We start from the raw sequence: 12,606 nt of genomic DNA, 5'->3' as shown, positions 1-12,606 counted from the left end.
TAATTTTGGGGATTTTATTTTAGAAGCCAATTTCAAGATTATGGTTTCTCTCATCACTGCACCATTTGTGCCCCATACAGCTATGGTGCACTCCAGCAAACCCACATTTTGCTGGAAGAATTGCATCAAACCTTCCCAAAACTCTGTTTATTGTGATGAGCTGCCAAGGATATGCCCCACACATAAAAATAGATGCCCCATACATGAAAAGACACTTTGGAAACCAGATGTAAGTGAGCTGTAGGAATCAGGTTATGGTCAATTTGGAAAAAGGTACTATGCACCTCTGAAAAGAAGGGCAAGCCTCCTACGCCACAGTGATGATGACACCAAACATCACTAAGTCAGAATGACGCAGCGAATGACCCCAGTAAGTTGGCACATAACATAACTCACATTGTGCCCGGCCTGGTCAAGGATAGTGTTCATTAAACCATTGAAACCCCTCCGAAAATAAATGAGTCCTGAAGAAGCAGAGACTAGAGCACTGATTGACTGAGCAGTGTGTGGGATAACTGTGTGAGGGTAGCGGGTCATTTACCAAGCAATCAACGGTGGGAGATCCCCACAGAAACCTGCCACCCAGAGGAATCACTCCATCCCATCTGGGCAAATTTGTTAAACTTGAAGGGGCCCTAAGATCTTCGAATAAATATTTTTGAAAAAATTCCACACATTCGTACGGTCAAATTTGGGGATAGATCATTCTCTCACCCGGCGCCACCTTTCTGGAATAAACTTCCCATGTCCATTTGGTTATGTGAGGATCAGGCTTAGTTCAAAAAGCTATTAAAAATGTAGCTTTTTAATGTTTCTCCTTAATTCTCTGATGGTCATTGTTGCAAACCTGCTGTGTCCAGCGTCGAGATGCTCCTCTGGGAGTGAGAAGTGCGCGATAACAAGTCTAACAAAGTAACAAGTGAAGGGAAGACAAAACTCTGCAAAGAAAAAAAGTGTTTATAAGAACTGACACCCTCCCAGATGCCCTATATCAGCAGGGGGATCAGCACTAATTGCTCCATAGATGGAGGCTGGGGAAACATGCATGAAGGTGGACCATAGGCAGGAGATGTCATGCTGAGCATACATCAGTAATAAAGGAATACTGTAGAGCCTAAAACATTCCCGCCCCTCCTCCCCATACTTCAAACAATGAAGTACATGTCATACGTAAATGCGGCTGATGCCCTGTTTCCAGGTGGGATCGAAACCTTCTCCCCATTCAGAGTCTCCTCCACAGAACAAGAAAGAAACCTAACAATTCTCCATTCTAAAACAAAGTAAACATAATAACAGGGTTATGAAAGTCTGCAGTTCTTAAGCACACCATTCCCTGGTCCGAGTGGTATCTAACAACCTAATATTTACTGTTTGTTTAAATAAAGAGAGGGACTAAGGTGCCCCCAGTAGACAGTAGTGTCCTGAGGAGCGAAATAAGGATATTTCATTCCAGTACATCTGTATGCATTAGGACCATTTCCCAGCAAAGGTGGCTGTATTAGCAGCATTAAAATCATGGGAGGATTACATCCAGCTCGGTACCAGAGCGATGCCTCCCCCCAGCGGCGTGACCTTTTGCACCCATGTATGGCCTTCACGCAGTCTGTCTCCAGCACAGCGGCCTGCCCACCCAGAGCATGTCTCTCTTTCACCTATCGCCAAGCAAGTTCTGGAGTCTCAAAGACGAATGATCAGGATTGGAAGAGAACCTTAAGCTTCACCAGAAACAGTGGCCTATATTTTAGTCCCATATTTCTAAGCTTTTGCTTGACAGAATCAAAGGTTGGACAGTGTTTTTGTACTTCTGTCGTATAGTCAAGAAAGATGTTGTGAATGTCAAAGTAACAAAATTATTTGTTAATAGTCATACACTTAAAGTGAACAGTAATAGCAAAACAAACACAGCAGGTAAGAGATATCAATATAAATCCTGAATCTCAAAACAGGTTTTTCTTCACAAATCCGTTTTCTATGTTGTCCGGGATTCAAATTCTTCCACTCAAGGTTTTGTCCAAAAAGATGTTTTCTTTTATTTCGATCAGATATTAGAAAATCCAAAATTAAAGTCTGTTATATCCACTCAATGAATGGCAGCCGTTATATCCACTAAAACTGCCTTTATATCCATTAAAGCAGCCAAACGGCCGTTATATCCATTAAAGCAGCCAACAAGTGGTTCCACAAGCACTAATCCGTGCTAAATGACATCCTCAGGGCTGCAACCCAAAGAAAACAACATATACATCATTATAACATGAACCAAGCTGTGCTAAGCTTACTAGAAGGATGAATTATCTAGAGGAGGAATGACCACTTTTTTGTGATTGATAATTGTTGCCTTAGCATTATTTTGGTAAATACTATTGGATTATATGTGTTTTACAGTGTTTATTAGTTTATTGAACTTCAGGAAGTCGAAATCGTGAACTTCAGAAATTTCTATTTACAAGGTGCAATATAATTTTACTTAATTTACTTTTTTCTTTTGGTGGAGGTGTGCACTGTGGTGGACCTCTAACCCTGGTGACTTGCTGTATCTTTCGGTATGTCTTAAATTACACTTTGGTGTTGTTCTGGATCTATCATCTCAACTTCTCAATTACTGTGTTTTTAATGACTCTAATTCAGAGTTCTTCAATCTGTGGGGTGCGCCCCCCCAGGGGGGTGCAACACCATCTCAGGGGGGGCGCGCACTCCACACTCTGATCACCATGCACTGACTCTGATCACCATGCACTGACTCTGATCACCATGCACTCACTCTGATCACCATGCACTCATTCCGATCACCCGCTCACCCTGCACTCACAGTAATCACTCTGCACTCACAATGCACTTGTGCTGTTCACCCAGTACCTCACCCTGCAGTCACGCAAGCACACTACTCACCCTGCACTTATGAAACACATCACTCACATGTCCCCCTTACTGCTTAATGTGCATACTCACTCAAATAAGACCATCACTAACCATATATTCATTTGTCCCACTCTGCACTTACATCCGCACACAAATTCATATGGTCAACTCACTCACCCTGCAGTCACTCCTCTTACCCTACTCCCACACTCTCGCATCGCTCAACGTGCACTCACATGGGTACTCCTAACACCCACACAGCGCAGAGGTTTAATGTGCCTGCTACAAAGAACGTGTACCATGCAGATCAGAGTGTGGGTAAACTATGAGTAGCGCAATAAAAAAATGGGCATTGTTGATGAGTGGTAGTGAGGAAATTCATGGAGAAGGAGGAAATAGGGGGGGGGGGCAAAACAGACTGTTGCACTATGTGCAACCAGTGCTAGGGCCAGCCCTGGATGAGAGTGTTAGCCCCCCCTCGAAGTTCGGGTCTAGTTGCGCCCCTGTACACAAGTATGGGCATGTCATGCCCCATCAAGGTTTTCGTCCTAAATTACAAAAGGACATATTTACATGCCCTGCAATCCAGCCTTTCAGGGGTTCCCTTGATAGAGGCAGCTCTGTTTTTGCCCTGATGGCCGGGAATAAATCTTAAACAGATTCTTGTAAATACTGTTTTGTTTCATTTCTTTTTAATGTGATTGATATGAGAGAGTCTATTACTATTTGCAGAGAAATGTTTTTGTTTCATGCAATTTTAGATCAAAACGGGTCCACACATTTATGTTGGTGGTGTTGTTATTAATCTAGGTCGTGTGTTAAACAAAGCATTCTAGTAAAAAGAATTTGCGCACATTTTATCTTGGAAAATTGGGTTTTGAGCTGTGTAATAAGCCTCTGTCATTTCACCACACCCATTCACAAACCTGCAGTTTACTAAACACTCTAATTATGTAAAACATTATTTGCCGAATATGGCCCGTGATATGCATGGGGGCCAACATCTAGAAAAGTTCAGCTGGGGGGGCTCAACCTACAAAAGTTTGAAGACCTCTGCTCTAATTAGACTTGGTTCATGGTATAATGATGTATATGTTATTTTCTTTGGGTTGCAGCCCTAATGAAGTCATTTAGCACAGATTAGTACTTGACGAAACACGTGTTGGCTGCTTTAATGGATATAACGGCAGTTTGGCTGCTTTAATGGATATAACGGCAGTTTTAGTGGATATAACGGCTGCCGTTCATTGAGTGGATAGAGCAGACTTTAATTTGGGATTTTCTAATATTTGATGGTAATAAAAGAAAAAATCTTTTAGGACAAAAACTTGAGTGGAAGAATTTGAATCCCGGACAACATAGAAAACGGATTTGTGAAGAAAAACCTGTTTTGAGATTCAGGATTTATATTGATATCTCTTACCTGCTGTGCTTGTTTTGCTATTACTGTTCACTTTAAGTGTATTACTATTAACAAATAATTTTGTTATTTTGAAAAGTGCTCAGGGAGGAAAACCTCTTTTATATTTTGTATACCCATTTGATGGGTATTGTGGGGCTGTCTGGGAGCCACCCCCCTTTCTTTCCCTTTGAAGCACTGTATGTACATTGTTCAGTATTACTTGACCTTGAATTGCGGTAGTGCGCCCTGACTAAACCTGGTTACCAGCTATCCCCTTTTTAGGGCTCGGCCTCCGCCCACGTAAGTGGGAGGAGTTTCGAGATCCTAATGTTAAAGAAGAGAAAAAAAAAGTATCTCCTAGGGCTTTGGCGAGACAAATTCCACACATTCCTTAGTGTGTTATGTCATCTGGCCAGTGATTCGTCTTCGTTGTGGTGTCGTTTTAATAGCCTTGAAGTGATAGGGTTAATGTAGTTTTCGTCCGCCATGTTGGGCATTTTTCGTTCGTGTGCGCGCAAAGAAGTACATTAATTATAATTAGGAGCTGTCAGGGTGCCTGCGTAAGTGAATCCAGATGGCCGGGCGCGTTCACCATTCAGCAGCGCTCAGCGCGCAGCTGCTCCATGCCAGGCCGGGAAAGGGCTTCATTAGTTCAAGAACAAGAGTCTGACGTTCTGTCATGGGCTGTTCTTTTAATCTCAGTTTCATTTTTTTTTCTGGAATGGTCCGTGGCCGGTGTGAATGGAATTGTTCTCTCGAGTTTATAATGTGTTTCTTTGCAGCAGCTTTTGTTTTCGGAGCTGAGGTAATGAATAGCAAGCTGGCAGGCAGCGCCTTTTAGAACTGTTTGCTTTCTGGGCAGAGTCCTGCAGTGGTGTTGAAGTTCAGCATAGTCTGACAGGCTGCTGTATTGTTTGTATTTTCCCATACCGCCTGCGTCAACTTTTTTCCACACACGAATTTCCAACAGTTTTGTTCTCTCTGAATAATGCGCCTTGTTACTTCCTTCAGACAGCAAGCAGAGTTTTAAAGGAATGATTCAAGGAGCCCGTCAGTTGTTGACACAACGAAAGGTGAGGTAACTGTTTGCTTGCAGTTACGGACCTTCGTTTGGTGTTTTTATTGGTATTGTTTTTCCTAATGGGATTGGTGTTTGCGAGAAAATTGACTGCCCACAGCTGCGCTTGTAAGACGCGCCTGGCAAAGCGTGTCACGAGGGCTGCGTGGGGCTGATACAGATGCTCGCGCCCTATCAACATTGGGGACTGTATATTGACCGTCGTGCTGAAAGGCGGAGCAGCAGAAGTAGATTTCCGTTCTTGTCTTAAATTCTATTCTTCCGAGCTCTGGGAGAAACCCCGAATGGAATCTAGGTATCCTGCTAGTTGCAGCGTTTGCGCGATGGCAAAAGAGGAAGTGTGCTAAGTTTTATTGTTTTTATTTTTTATAAAGTAAAGAACATTGGTAGGAAAGTTTGTAGAACTCCCCAAGTCTAGCAACTCGGAACACATACTTTGATTATGTCGTTTTTAGAACAGTCTGCCAAAGAATTCATTTCACAACTTGTAAATGCAGTTTGAGAGTTGAGACTGCAGTTTGAGAGTGCAGTTTGAGAGTTGAGAGTGCAGATTGAGAGGGCAGAGTGCAGTTTGAGAGTGCAGAATCAGAGTGCAGTTTGAGAGTGCAGTTTGAGAGTGCAGTTTGAGAGTGCAGTTTGAGAGTGCAGTTTGAGTGCAGTTTGAGAGTGCAGTTTGAGAGTGCAGTGTGGGAGTGCAGTGTGGGAGTGCAGTGTGAGAGTGCAGTGTGAGAGTGCAGTTTGAGAGTTGAGAGTGCAGTTTGAGAGTTGAGAGTGCAGATTGAGAGTGCAGATTGAGAGTGCAGTTTGAGAGTGCAGTTTGAGAGTGCAGTTTGAGAGTGCAGTTTGAGAGTGCAGTTTGAGAGTGAAGTTTTAGAGTGCAGTATGAGAGTGCAGTATGAGAGTGCAGATTGAGAGTGCAGTTTGAGAGTGCAGTTTGAGAGTGCAGAATCAGAGTGCAGAATCAGAGTGCAGAGTGCAGATTGCAGTTTGAGAGTGCAGTTTGAGAGTGCAGAGTGCAGATTGAGAGTGCAGATTGAGAGTGCAGATTGAGAGTGCATTTTTAGAGTGCAGTTTGAGAGTGCAGAGTGGCAGTGAGTGCAGACTGAGTGCAGAGTGACAGCGAGTGCAGACTGAGTGCAGAGTGACAGTGAGTGCAGACTGAGTGCAGAGTGACAGTGAGTGCAGAGTGAGTGCAGAGTGAGTGCAGAGTGAGTGCAGAGTGGCAGTGAGTGCAGAGTGGCAGTGAGTGCAGAGTGGCAGTGAGTGCAGAGTGGCAGTGAGTGCAGAGTGGCAGTGAGTGCAGAGTGACAGTGAGTGCAGAGTGACAGTGAGTGCAGACTGACAGTGAGTGCAGACTGACAGTGAGTGCAGAGTGACTGTAGAGTGAGTGCAGAGTGAGTGCAGACTGACAGTGAGTGCAGAGTGACTGTAGAGTGAGTGCAGAGTGAGTGCAGAGTGAGTGCAGAGTGACAGTGAGTGCAGAGTGGCAGTGAGTGCAGAGTGGCAGTGAGTGCAGAGTGGCAGTGAGTGCAGAGTGGCAGTGAGCGCAGAGTGGCAGTGAGTGCAGAGTGACAGTGAGTGCAGAGTGACAGTGAGTGCAGACTGACAGTGAGTGCAGACTGACAGTGAGTGCAGACTGACAGTGAGTGCAGAGTGACTGTAGAGTGAGTGCAGACTGACAGTGAGTGCAGAGTGAGTGCAGAGTGAGTGCAGAGTGAGTGCAGAGTGACAGTGAGTGCAGAGTGACAGTGAGTGCAGAGTGACAGTGAGTGCAGAGTGACAGTGAGTGCAGAGTGACTGTAGCGTGAGTGCAGAGTGACAGTGAGTGCAGAGTGACAGTGAGTGCAGAGTGAGTGCAGAGTGACAGTGAGTGCAGAGTGAGTGCAGAGTGACAGTGAGTGCAGAGTGACAGTGAGTGCAGAGTGACAGTGAGTGCAGAGTGACAGTGAGTGCAGAGTGGCAGTGAGTGCAGAGTGACAGTGAGTGCAGAGTGACAGTGAGTGCAGAGTGACTGTAGAGTGCAGAGTGACAGTGAGTGCAGAGTGGCAGTGAGTGCAGAGTGACAGTGAGTGCAGAGTGACAGTGAGTGCAGAGTGACTGCAGAGACAGTGTGTCAGGGTGCACATTGTGTGAGTGTGCAGAATGAGTGTGCAGGGTAAACAGTGTGTGACTATGCAGGGTGACATTGGGAGTGTGCGGGTGAGCAGTGTGTGAATGTGTAGGGGCAGTGTGTGAGTGTGCAGAAAACACCACACACACATACACCACACACACATAACGCACACACAAACCACACACCTCAGTCTCTCAACACCACACACTTGTCACCACTCAACACAACACACTCACCACCACACTCACTCCCCAGGCTCACCCCCACAGACTCACCACCACACACTCACCAGCACACAGAAAACAACACACACAACAACACACCCCCAGCCGTCAATGAATGCTTTCATCATGCACAAACACCAACAACCATCATCCATCTGTGCACGCTTTTACCAAGCACACACCCCCCAGCCGTCAGTGCACCCTTCCACCAGGCACACACACCTCCAGCCGGCAGTGCACTTTTCCACCAAGCAATCGCAGTATGGTACACTTTACTTTTAAACATATTCATATAAAGCACAGCATGCCACCATTGGTAAAATTACAATTCAACCAAGATACTTCCACTACACACCACATGCACACACTCCATAACACATGGCAAAAAGACATTGGCATTTACAATGCCATTAGCTCAAACTCAAATAAATTCGAGCCCGATTGCATTTCTAATGCTTGTTTTAGTTGATTATGGCAATGCCTTGTATTTGGGCCTTCTGGATTACCTCATCAACAAACTACAGGTGGTCCAGAATGAAGCTGCCTGCACTCTCTTGGGACTGCCTTTGAGATCCTTTGTGTCTGCTCATTTGCGTGCATTTTTTAATTTATTTATTTACGGGCTTGTATCGCGCTGGCATCGACTCCCGGAGGAGCAGTTGCTTGCTATAAAAAAGAGACTTATATTTAAGACCCTGGTTTTAGTTCACAGGACCCTTAACCAGACTGGCGTTGGATATGTTAGGGCAAAGATTAGATGTGGAGAAGCGTGGCTCAGTGGTTAGAGGCGGCAGACCCGGAAACTGAGATCGGCCGTGGACCAGGGTTCGATTCCCCGCCTCGGCGGGTCTCGGGCTCAAAAATTCCACGGACTCGACAATTCTCGCTCCGGTGCCTACTCAACTCACAGGGTCACACTCTGCGACTCTGGGCAATAGCTTGCTTAATCTCCACTATGGCCCCTCGCGGCGGGAAGCCTGGCTTTCACCTTGTGGATACCCTGCCGGGGTATCTCACAGGGGAATACCAGGACGGGTTCCCTAAGCAAGCGCTTAGATACCGGGTCGGTCATTTGCGCTATATAAATACATGTACATTTACATTTACATTTTACATTAGTTTATATCACTGTCACTGCCACAATTCAGGAAGGACCTCAAGACCTGGCTCTTCAACTGAACCTCAGTGCCTGCGACAGATCAGCAATCCTCCCCCCAGCACCAGGAGACCCTTACTGCTGAGTAGGAGCACTTTACAAGCCACTTGATTGATTAATTGATTAACTCTTATTGCCCTGCTTATACAGTCAGCATTGCAAAGCCTTGGCAGAGTTTCCTAGCTTCATCAACTTGGGGTTGTTTGAGTACCAGAGTGCCCTTTGTAGGATCTTAGAGTGTCTCGTCTGAGGCCTCCCTTGTATATTCAAGTTCTGCTGCCTGCACTGCCTGATCTAGGTAGGTAATATTGTGTAATTTGGCGGGTTTTTTAGAAGCCAATTTTAAGATTATGGTTCCTCTCATCACTGCACCGTGTGCCCCTCATCCATATGTTTTCGATCTGCCAATGCTTTTTTCGCTAAAATTCCTAGGATCCAACAATATATCTGCCTGGAATAAACAGCCTCTTGAATTTTTGCACCATCCCAGTTACCTCCGTGTTCAGAAAGAAACTAAAGACGTGGCTTTTTAATCTAGCTATAATCTGCTTTGGTCCCTGGTGTAGTGTTTACAGAAGTGCAGAGCGCCAGGTCATTCTTGGGAGTAACACTGCGCTAAACAAATGCCCTTTCATTCATTCTTTCATATAACCGCAAAAAAGCATTGGTCCTGCAATGTTCAATTGAAATCAGATGCATCTTTGCTAATGTTTCATTTAGTGGCATGTCTGTGCCCATGCATTGCGTGTACTTCTCCATCTTTAACTGTGCAGAGACAAAGACCGATCTCTCCGTTCCACCCAGCACATCAGCGACCACTCAATCCTGCTTAAATGGTTAATTTCAGTCTTAACAAAGGGGAAAGATAAAGAACAAGTCCTCGGCGGGGGCTGGATCTCCCTCAGCATCCCAAAATAAAGGAAGAGACTGTTGTCCCCGTACATGCAATTCAGGTGGTGGCAGCTCCTGCTTCCCACTGAGGGTACTGTGACAGCGTGGGGCAGTATTATTATTTTAGGCTCTTATGACATTCTAGGCACTGCTGGAATTGCGCTGACTGCTGATGCATGATTTCGATGCAGGCGCTGATTTATTTTAAATAATTGCTACTTTGCACTTTGTGAAGCTTCGTTATTAAAAACATTACTGCCAGATTACTTCTTACCTTTCTCTATGGCCTCCCCTGCCCCTGTTTGTGCCGATTGTGTGGAGGGCGGGGCGCCATCTTTGGTGTGTCCCGAAGCGCGGTTGGAATGAAGTTAGCGGTCCAGCTGCTCGTGGGAGCACGCCATAAAGCAAGGCAAGCCCGTCTGCGCCCGTCCGCGACAAGTATGGGACCAGCGCCAGCCACTATGCCCGTCCCCCCCCAGAGACCCTGAAAGCGCCTAGACGCTATAACCGGGATGTTCAAATCAGCGGCGTCACTAGGGGGGGTGCGGACCGCACCGGGTGTCACCCCATCTGGGGGTGACACCAATCTAGTAGTTAGTTTAGCCTGGCCAGGCCACGCACGCACCGCACCTCACCAGACCAGATCATGTTGTGATGACGATCGTCACTGGTGTCAGGTGGTGCGATGCAGATGCGCGCGGCGGACCCACTGGGCAAGCTGGCTGGCAGAACTGAATTGAGTGGAGAGACTGCTGCACATCGTCAAAGTTGACATTTTAATGAACGATGCAGTACTTTACCTTGGAGTTAGCAAACACTGCTTGTGGCGCATTTATTTCCGATACCAGGCAGGCAGGTTCATTTTTGTGCGCCTAGGCTAGCTGAGGTCATATTTGTATAATAGTCATTTAGATGAGGAAGCCGCGTGAAGAAACCAGAGAAACAGAAACAATTACATTGCAAATGCACAGCACATCAGCTAAGGAGCAAACCGATCTGTGTGATTCAGTGATTGTTGTGAAAAACATTTATTGTAAACTGTGAAAATAGGTCACGAATCGATGGCTTTGAAAAAAGCTTTATGACGTGTCTCTGAATGACATTTGAAGCCCTAGGTAGTTGAAGTTTGCGGTTTGATTATCTAGCAAGCATGAGTAGCCTCTAGAAATATTTGTTCCACCCGTTCGTTAAATTCACGAATTTGCGATGCAGCACGCCGGCTATTCGAATCCTTCCTGCTAGTACTACCCAGCAGTTTGGGTCCCAGGGCCGTCAATCTTAGCGCTACCAATGACGGCCCCCGCGCGCTGTGCGCAGTGCGCACCTGCTGCACTGACGCGTCACGGCGGTCACGCGCCCGCCAGGGAGAGTGCGTGCGTGGTGCGTCCGACGTCGTGAGAATAAAGAATTAATACCGATGACGACAGAGACCACCGGCACTATCTTTTGATGATATCGCGATTCGCGAGCGCCGTCGTGGTCTCTCATCAGTCTCCCCTTCAAATTTGGAACGGTGAGAGAAATAATATAATTTATTTATTTATATATGAATACTGCATGAACTAAGTTAAAAATGTGGCAGTGCAGTGGCACACAAATGAACTGATTCAGTACATGCTTTCAGTTTTTTTTACTGGCACAAATGAAAACACGGCCCTCTTCTCTGATGCTAACCTAGTGTTTTGAGGCTCAGACCAATAAGATGCCCTTGCCCTTTAGCCCTGGAAAGAGCTTGTGCACGTGCACAGAGGATATTGCTGTAGAACAAATACATGGTAACATAGCTGGGCCTTAAAGCTTGCCTTTCTTCCTTCCAGTTGGGCAGTGACAGTCACGATAGGCCTGGGCCCGGGCCCCCCCACCACACCTCATGTGATGTGGCCCCTGCTGTACCCTGCCAGCCGGTCAGAGCCTGTTAATACCAAACACCAGGAGCGGGTGTGGTTATTTAGACAGACTGTGTTCTCTCTGGATGTGTACAGTGGGCGTTTTGTTTCACAAAAGGTGTAACCCATGCTCCTAGCACAATAGGAAAGCAGGCACATCTCATGGTGTGCCCAATGGGGGTGATGCTCTACCGAAAGACTATCAGATTTTGTGCACTTGAACCTCTTCAGATTAACACAGTGGGCGTGTGTGGACATATCTACCTGGCTGGTTGGGAATATAATGATGCTCTCCAGTTGACAAAAAGGGCACCTTGGCATATATTGCGGAGGTCCATGCGGTAAATCGTGAGGGGGTGACACCATGAGTTACCCGCACCGGGTGACACCAACCCTAGTGACGCCACTGGTTCTAATAGGCCTAAATAAACTCAAGGAGGAATGTGTCTGCCAGTGGAACGTCCTTGCCAGTCTGACCCGGAAGTGTAGTGAGTGCCATTTTAGTTTTAACACCTCCTCACAGGCCCCAGTTTCCCAGACTACTCACCCGGTTACAGCTGGGGAGGGGGAGGGAGCTTGTATCCGGGCGGCTCTTGTCAACTCTCGCTCTCTGGTTAAGCACGCCTTAGAGGTTTATGAACTCCTTTTGGAGGACAATTTGATCTCTTGTTTCTGACTGAGACTTGGTTTAACGAATCCTCGGCCCCCATGGTTGAGTTAGCTATCCCCAGGGGGTTTAAGATTATCAGGGTAGATAGGAAGGTGGGCAGGGGTGGAGGCTTAGCAGTGGTGTATAGAGATTCATGGACTCTGGTCCACGAAGTCTCCCTAGGAATTGAAGGGGGTGAATTTTTTGACTTTTCTATCCCCCTCACCCCTCATTTTACGCTCGGGGGGACACTTGTCTATAGGCCCCCGGGTTCTTCTGGAGCGTTTTTGAAAGCCCTTGATGAGATCATTGTCCCTAGGGCTTTACGCTTCTCCAGCTTTCTATTAT

Source organism: Lissotriton helveticus, chromosome 5_1 (genome assembly GCF_964261635.1).
Source record: "Lissotriton helveticus chromosome 5_1, aLisHel1.1, whole genome shotgun sequence".
In the NCBI taxonomy this organism is placed as follows: domain Eukaryota; kingdom Metazoa; phylum Chordata; class Amphibia; order Caudata; family Salamandridae; genus Lissotriton; species Lissotriton helveticus.
Note: the sequence above shows the minus strand (reverse complement) of the source record.